This window comes from Chenopodium album, chromosome 4 (genome assembly GCF_948465745.1).
Source record: "Chenopodium album chromosome 4, dcCheAlbu1.1, whole genome shotgun sequence".
NCBI lineage: Eukaryota > Viridiplantae > Streptophyta > Magnoliopsida > Caryophyllales > Amaranthaceae > Chenopodium > Chenopodium album.
Window position 1 is genome coordinate 45,856,110 of NC_137837.1, and position 8,682 is coordinate 45,864,791.

An 8,682-nucleotide genomic window follows, 5' to 3' on the forward strand; every position below is an offset into this window, starting at 1 on the left:
AACAAACTTTGAGATTATAAATGGAGAGCTCTTCAAGGAGGGTTTCCTCAAACCTCTATTGAAGTGTGTTACCCCAGAAAAGTGTAAAGAAGTTGTTAAAGAATTGCATGCGGGATACTGCGCCTCTCATATAGGCGGCAGGTTCCTAGCTGTTAGAGCCAAGCGGCATTACTTTTAGCCTACTCTTGAAGCAGACGCTAAAGAGTTGGTGAAGAGGTGTGACAAATGCTAGAGGTTTAACAAGCTTATCCACCGCCCGGTAACTGATCTGACTGCAATCCACAGCCCAATCCCGTTTGCTAAGTGGGGCATGGATATCTTGGGTCCTTATACGCCTGCACCAGGCGGAAAGCGTTATATTTTGGTGGATGTGGATTACTTCACCAAATGGGTAGAGGTTGAGCCGGTCAAGAACATCAAGACAAAGGATGTCATCTCTTTCATTTGGAAGAACATCATCACCCGGTTTGGGGTACCTATGTCTATGGTGTTTGATAATGGCCCTCAATTTGAAACGCCTCACCTTAAGACTTGGTTGGGAGATCAGGGAAGCTCACATTGTTTTGCATCAGTCGGCCGACCCCAAGCAAACGGCCAAGTTTAAGCCTTCAACAAGCTTATCTCAGACAGCATAAAAAAGAAAATTGAAAGAGCCGGTGGCTTATGGGCAGAAGAGCTTATTCATGTCCTATGGCCCATCCGGATAACTGCCAAAAGGGCAACCAGTGAAACCCCATTTCTCATGGTGTACGGTGCTGAAGCCGTCTTTCCCATTGAACATTACGAGCCGACTCTTAGAGTCATGATTTATGATGAAGAGGCAAATTGGGAGGCTATGCGGCTGACATTGGACTCCCTCCTGAAATGCAGGGGCAATGCTGCCCTACGTCATGAGATATACCGTCTGAGAATGACGAGAGCCTATAACAAGAAAGTACACAAGCGCCCTTTGAAAGCCGGCGACTTTGTGTTACGAAACATGGAGGCAACCGGTAGGGCCAATGAGTCTGGAAAGCTAACCCCCATTTGGGAAGGCCCCTACCGGATCTATTAAGAAGTCAGGGATGGCACCTACCGTCTGGAAACCCCAGACGGCAGACGCCTACCTAGAACTTGGAATGTAGACAACTTAAAAAGTACTACTTCTGAGAATTGTAAATTTTTGTAAACAAAGAGTCTATTAATGAGAAATCAGGCTTTGTTTTCAAAATTGTCGTGTTATCTTTATAATTACTTGTCCGCCTGGGTAATACTCAGATGGACTATTTGTTTAACCAACTAAGTTCGACACTTAGTGTAAATTCAATGTTATAATAACACGCGGCCAATGGCTTGATTGAAAAAACTAAGCACAAAAACGCTTAGTAGCTATACAACCGGTCTCTAACAAGACCAAAGACCAATGATCGGATGGTTGCTCATTTTATAAAACTGCCTATCCCAACATGGACAACGGCGTCCGGCGACACCCCTCCAGGTGCAATCGTCGTAGAGAGCAGACATTTTGTCAGCTCTACGTACCTATGAAGACGACAAAGATTGAACGACCAAATTGGTCAGCTCATAGCCGTCTGACCAGAATAGTCTACGAGAACGATTAAGTTTCCGAATACTGGATGCCCTGAGGCATCAGTCGGTTACCGGCTGAAGTTTTTACTTAGATTATTTATTCCAAAATTGCACTCTCTCTCCCAATTGGGGCAAAAAAGTTTTTGTAATGGCTATGCAATAATCCCAGACGGAATATTAACGCCTGGGTAAGAGGCTCGAAGCACCTGTTCTAATGACCGGCTGTGCACTTGGTTTGGGGAAATCACCATTGTGATTGATTGGCCTTAAAACACCTCATACTTCTCTAAGTATCAAGTGTTTTCAAGCCAATCAATCAATTTGAAATGAAACCAACCACATAGCCATCCAGGGGCAAGAGTAGCCAGATTGCAAATTGCCGCATGCTTTATTAAGTTAGGCAAAATATTAAAGAATTGCAGTATATACGCAAAATTCAAATTGAAAAAATTCAAACGCAAACATGTATAAACAACCGGCTGAGTCGGAATACTTCATATAAATATTAAAAATGGCACTAAGGCCATAATAATTGTTAATCGAAATCACATCCGGTGAGGAAGCAAAGAAATAATTGTTTACCAAACTCAACAGTTGGTAAAGATACAACATACTCGGCTTTCAAGCCGGAAAAGAAAGAAACTTGGCATACTGCCGCTGAATTTGGGGAGGCTTGCCTAAGGCTGCGGTGGAAGCTGCTGATCCGGCTGATCCTGAGCGGTTGGGAGGGCTTCTGATCGGTCATCAGCCACCTGAGGCTGGCTGCCTTCATTTTGCTTGTCCTCCGCCGGCTCCTCCTCATTATCTGAGACTTCATATCCCAGCTGTGCAGCCCATTCCTTGAAGCGAGGCGGAGCTGCCTCTCCCAACACTTGAGCATCATACACCGCAGCGGCGTAATAATACGTAAGCTTGTAGACTTCAAAGTCCACATCCGGATAGAGGAGCCCCTAGGCTATCTTCAAGCGGGCTGCATTGTCTCGCTCGTTTTCCTCCATCAGCCGGGTCTGCTCCTTGGCGATTTCATCTCCATGCTTGTTCTGCATGTTGACGATCTCCACCCCCAGTTGGGCGACGTCTTCCTGGAGCTTTGTGTTATCCTTGTCAGCGTCTTCTAATGCCTTGAGTTCAGCCTTAACATCCATTAGTTTTTTATCAAGGTCATTAGCCCAGCTGGTAGCTTCATCGTTTGCAGCCGTCAAGCTCCGGATCAGCTCCTCCTGTTTCGACTCTACTGCTTTAATCTCTAAATCACACATATAATTAGCATATTCAGCAGAGTTGAGGTTTTCAAGGGCCCTCCGTTTAGCGTCATTTACCTCTTCTTGCTTTCGCCTGAAGGGGCTCCGGAGCCCATCCACCCTCAGCATTACCTGAGCAAAGAGCAGCCAGATTATGAAATACTTGGTAAAAAATGAAGAAAAAATATCAAAATTAAGTTGAAGATTCTTTTAACTCAGACAGTTAGCCCATTATCCGGTCGAAGTCCACCACCTACAGATCAGGTATGGAGTTTTTCTCCGACCGGGTGAGGGTCCTCACCATCCGTTTGGCAAACCCAACAAGATCCGGCTTGTCGGATGTAAGATCTGCACTAAAAGAAGTACTTGGTGAGAATGATGCAGCATAGTTGGCATTCATTCGTTGCCGGCTGCTGACTGAACCCCCTGAGGGGTCTACCTTAGTCTTGACTCTCATGAAGTAAAGTGGCCAAGGTATTTCAATCTTGTCCTTACCTTGGGTCTCCATATGGGGCTTAGGAGTCTCCTCCTCCCCAATTGTTGCCGCACCAGCTACAACATTAGGTGGCTGGCCACCTTTTGATGTCGTAGAGGCATCCGACGCATTCTTCTGTGAGCGTTCTGAGCTTTCGCTTAGAATTTTCATGGCAGAAGGAGATTTGCCTCCGGTAGTGGGACGATCCGGGTTGGTAGTAGAAGTTGACTGGGAGGGGTTCCTCCTGGTAGTCTTGGCAGCCGGAGTTTTTTCCAGCTCCTCCCCTTGCCTTTTGAAAAGCTTGGAGATGGAGCGTGGAACACGTTTAGTAGTATCTTGCAAATTTAGAACTAAATGTTACCAGCCGGCAAAAACCTTTGCAAGAAATGTAAAAAAAACTTAAGTTAGGCGGTCTTACCCCTCCTTTCATGGCCTCCTTGGCCTCAACAGCTGCTCTCCTTGAGAGCGCGCTTTCCTTGCGCAGTAGTGCTGCTGACTTAGCCGGAGTCTTGGCTGGGTCAACCATTTTCAAGGCGTTGGCTGCAAGGAGAAATTTAAGTTAGAGAAAATCATAAAAAGTTTGAGGTACAAAATAAAAACTACTGAAATGCCGGATGCAAGTGGATTTACCCTTGGGAAACATGGGGCTTAACACACAGGCAGACATAAAGCATTTGTCTTTGAAGTAGTCCGGGTGGGGGATCCAGTTCTTTGGAACAACGATGTGAGTCCCATCCCCCAAGGGCTCAGTAGTGGTTTCAAAGAAACCCGACTCCATTATTTACTCCCGGGCCCTACTAGAGAGTGCCGGGAGAGGGCATTTCCTTCCAAGAAGAACCGGTTCTAGATTGTACCAGCGCAGAGTCCGGTTGTGTCTCAAGGTTGGTGAGGAGATTAAGTAAAACTTGTCCTTCCACTCGGACCACTTGGACACCTTGTCCAAACTCATCAAATACTATGGCAAGGTGGAAAGAGTGTACCATGCCCCATGACTGCCTGGGGCCTTGCTCAAGTAATGCATATGAGGGAAGGCAGAGAAGCTGGGAGCTAGATTCTGGAGCTCGCAGGCGGCAATATAACTTAAGATGTTCACCCACGAGTTTGGCGTGAGCTGCAAGACTCCCAGATCATACCCCTTTAGGATTTTCCTAATCCTAGTGTGGAGGGGGAACCGGAGGCCGGCTTCTATTACCGCCTCGTAGCAGACAAAATAGTTGTCTGCATTCTCTATTTTATCGTCCTAGGCCATTACTGCGTCCTCAGGCGGAACGATAATATCCCACCCCTTTCCAAAGGGGTGCTTTTCCTAGAAAGCCCCGAAGCCACTCTTCAGTAGGGCTATGTCACCCGGAAGCATCCTAATTTCCTTAGGGTCCGAGTTGTCAGCAACCTTCGCCGGCTGCTGATAGTCAGCTGCAAAATTATCTTGATCAGAGCCAGAAGCCTCAGCTCTCGATCTTTCAGAGGCCTCAGTACCGCTTGATCCTTCCCCGGATCCAGAAGAGGAGGTGGCCTCTTAACCGTCTACCTCGTGTATGATGAGTGGCATTTATGCCACTCTTTTATCCTTTTTATCTAAGGATTCTCCTCTCATTTGCACTTGTTTGGCCCTTTTTATAAGCATTTTTACTTAGTTTTGTTTCCTCCTTTTCTTTCTCCTTTATCTTCCTTTTTCTTAGTCTTCTTGCCTTCCCTTTTATTTTAATATCCATCCTTGTGTTTTGTAGGTATCATGCGCCGAAATAAAGAGGATTTCAAGGAGCCAAGCAAACTTTTCTGCGCGGGCTACTGTGCGGCTATTGCGCGGGCGCGCACCCTTAGCTGTGCGGGCGTGCAGCCTTGTCAGAACCCGTGCAGCCAAGCTGATGAAACAGAGCCAAACCAAAGAGTTTGCGCGTCCTACTATGCGGCCTCTGTGCGGGCGCGCATGATTTCCCCATACCCTCAAAGTTGCGGCCACGCACTATGCTGAGAGGGCGCACACTACTACTGCGCGGGCGCACATATTTTGTGTGTGGGCGCGCACCGCTGGGTTTCTGGTTTCTTTGCGCCTTGTTGCCCAAGTTTCTTTCTTTTGGGAGGAGCCACATATATATAGACGAGAATCTTTGTAATGAAAAACACTTAGTTCTAATTCCATAGAATATTAGCCTAATCTAGAGAGAGAAAGTAGATTGTTATTCAAGCATCCTTTATTGTATTCAACTTTGCTCAAGTTTTAATCTTCAATCAATCAAGCAAGAATCCAAGTTTTCATCTTTCATTAATCTTTCTTTAGTAATCTCTTCTCCTTTCCTTTAGTTTTATTTATTTGTTTTATTGGTTCTTATTCTTGTTAATCTTATTAGTTCATCTAGTTGTTATTGATTTCATTGATTTTAATCATGTTTTGTTTTGATTTTCTTGAGTTTATTTCTAGTTTTGATATTATGTTTAATCTCCCTTCTCTTGCCTAAACTTTTAGCTAGGGGAAGGGGGTGGAAGATATGAGTAGATATTGGATGAATGCTGATGGTTGGATTGAACTTATGCCATAAATTAATGAAAGACGTGATTTTTAATAGCTTGAGATTATTGGTGCACTCTATTTGATGTTTTCTAGTTTAAATGCATGAAAGTGATTTGAACTAGATTAAGATCATCTCTATTTTAATGATTGCATGAGAATGAGTTATTAAAGTGGAGTTTTTATGGATTGTGCTTCTTTATTCTCTTGATTTGATTGTAACTAATAGGATGCATGAGAATAATCCTTATTAGTGTACACCTCTTTCATTTATTTGCCTAGACTATTGCATGAGAATGAATTGTTTAGGTAGAATCTTGTGTTCTTTGGCATGTGTTTCATGATAATCATCATTATTCCCCTCTCTCTAATCATATTAGACACCCACGTATCCCTAGCATCGTCTCTCTTGATTTTAATCATCATCATCTTTGCTTATTTGTAGTTTTAGTGCTCTTTATTCAAAAACCAATAAAAACATTCCCCTTTTATTCTTACATTAGTGAAAATTGATGTTGAATGAGTGTGCTTCCTTAGTGGTTCGACCCTTTACTTGCCCCTATACTTGTGTTAGGGTAGTTTAGGTATATAAATGATTAATTTGATTAGGGTAGTAGTTTAATGACCTATCTTATCCCTATCAAATTTTGGCGCCGTTGCTGGGGAAGCGGCTTGTTTAGCGTCTACTATTGCTTTTGTTAGAAAAATTTTACTTTCTTTTCTTTTTGTTTTATTTGTTTTATCATCCCTGTCATTGATAATTGTTTTCTTAGCTTTGGTGAATGCTTAGGAGGTCTCAAGGAGCACCCTCACATCAAATTGACCACGAGATCAATCGAACCTTGAGACAAGTCCGTAGGCTTTATCAAGACGAGGGAAGAGGTTTTGGTGATATAGTTGATAGTGAGAGTGATACTTACTCTTCAAGTTCACAAAAGAGGATCAATGGCGGGACAAGAAAATGATGTTTTGTTTCGTGAGTTCGGAAATCCGGAGGATTATGAGCTCACGGGAGGGATTTTGCTACCCGTCACGGAAACAACTTCTCAATCCATCCACAATATACTAAAATGGTCCAATCGGAGCAATTTTCCGAAAGTGCAAGTGAGGACCCTATTGAACATTTGGACCGATTCCTTGAATTGTGCGCAATGATGCAAACCAATGAAGTGAGTCAAGACTACATTCGTATGCACCTTTTCCGGCAATCTCTCACTGGACGAGCAAAGAAATGGCTAAAGCAAGTAAAGTCTAACACTCTCACAACATGGAGGGAGGTGGTAAAGGCGTTCTTGAAGCGATTTATCTCCGAGGAGAAGACTGACGAAATGAGAAGGAAAATCGCATCATTTGAGCAAGAAGCCGATGAAAGTCTTGGTGAAGCATGAGAGAGATTTAAAGAGTTGGTACAAGCGTGTCCCCACCATGAGTAAAATTAAGGGTTGCTCATGCGGTTTTTCTATGATGGATTGGAGCCCATGTCAAGAACCAATTTGGATGCGGGGGCGGGTGGTCAATTAATATAATCAAAATCCCTCAAAATCAAGTTGAAGCCACAATAGAAGAGGTAGCAAAGAATTACTCTTGGGGGGGCCGAAGAAGAAATGCTCCAAAGAAAGGTGGTATTTACGAATTGGAGAAAGTTGATCAATTACAACATCAAATTGTTCAACTAACAAAAGGGCTTTCCAAGTTGAACACGAGTGTGAATGCAAGTTCAAGCGGTGGAGCAAGCTCCTCTCAAGTTAACTCTTTCTCTTGTCAAAATTGTGGAGGAACGAACCATGATACATCTTATTGTGGAGGTTTAAGCCCCGAGCATGTAGCGGCATACAACACAAGGCAAGAGGGATTTAGAGGAAGCGGCGGTGGAGTAGCTTGAAGACAACCACCACCCGGGTTTGTACCTCAACCTCAACAATGGAACCAACAAGCTCAACCTTCCTACAACTCCAACCCTCAATATCAAACCCACCTCCATCTCAACCCCAAAACCCAAGAGGAAGCTATCCAAGGAACAACCGATACAATAATCAAACCCAAGCGCTTCAAAGAAATCATCAAGAACAAGCACCTCAAGCGGAGCTAACTCAAACTCAACTCCTCCAAGCCATGCATGCTCAAATGCAATATTTTGGGCAACAAATGCAAGAGATAAGAGCTCACAACAAGATGGTTGATTCACAACTAGCTCAATTGGCCGAGAGAACTCCTTTCAATTCACCATCTATTCTACCCGGACAACCACAACCTAACCCATCTCACAACTCAAAACCCGATACATGCAAGACGATCACATTGAGGTTGAGAACTTCATACAAAGGGCCAAATGAAGGGGATAGTGAGGAAAATAAGGGAGGAGAGGAGAGTGTGAATGAAAACAAGGGAGGTGAGAAAGAAAAGGTTGATGAGATAGAAGGAGGTTCGGAGAAGAAGAAGCTTGACAATGAGAAGACAACTTCAATTCCTAGTGAGGCTAGGAATCTTGATGGACCGGTTCCTTTTCCCGGTTGGCTTGTGAAGAGGAAGTTGAATGACAAGTTTGCAAAATTCCTTAGTATCATGAAGAATTTGCATATCAACCTCCCTTTTCTTGAAGTTGTGACACAAATGCCATCTTACTCCAAGTTCCTCAAAGATATTCTCACCAACAAGAGGAAGCTCAATGATGAGCTTATCACCCTTCCACATCAAGTGAGTGCTCTTGTCCAACATAAGATGCCCAAGAAGGAAAAAGACCCGGGAAGTTTCACTTTGCCGGTAAAAATTGGGAACATGGAAGCTAGGGGCGCCTTAGCCGATCTTGAAGCAAGTGTTAGTTTAATCCCTCTATCCATTGCTCAAAAACTCAATATAGAGATGATCCCTACAAGGAAGACAATTCAATTGGC

The 8,682-nt window shown here is 43.9% G+C and overlaps 1 non-coding gene across 1 annotated transcript; it reads right to left on the reverse strand.

Annotated features, from left to right (window-relative positions):
* Positions 1–7,118: 7,118 nt before the first annotated feature.
* Positions 7,119–7,222, reverse strand: LOC145629649 (small nucleolar RNA R71). Its single transcript, XR_014111808.1, has one exon. It is a non-coding gene; the product is annotated as a small nucleolar RNA R71 (small nucleolar RNA).
* Between the last annotated feature and the right edge of the window lie 1,460 nt (positions 7,223–8,682).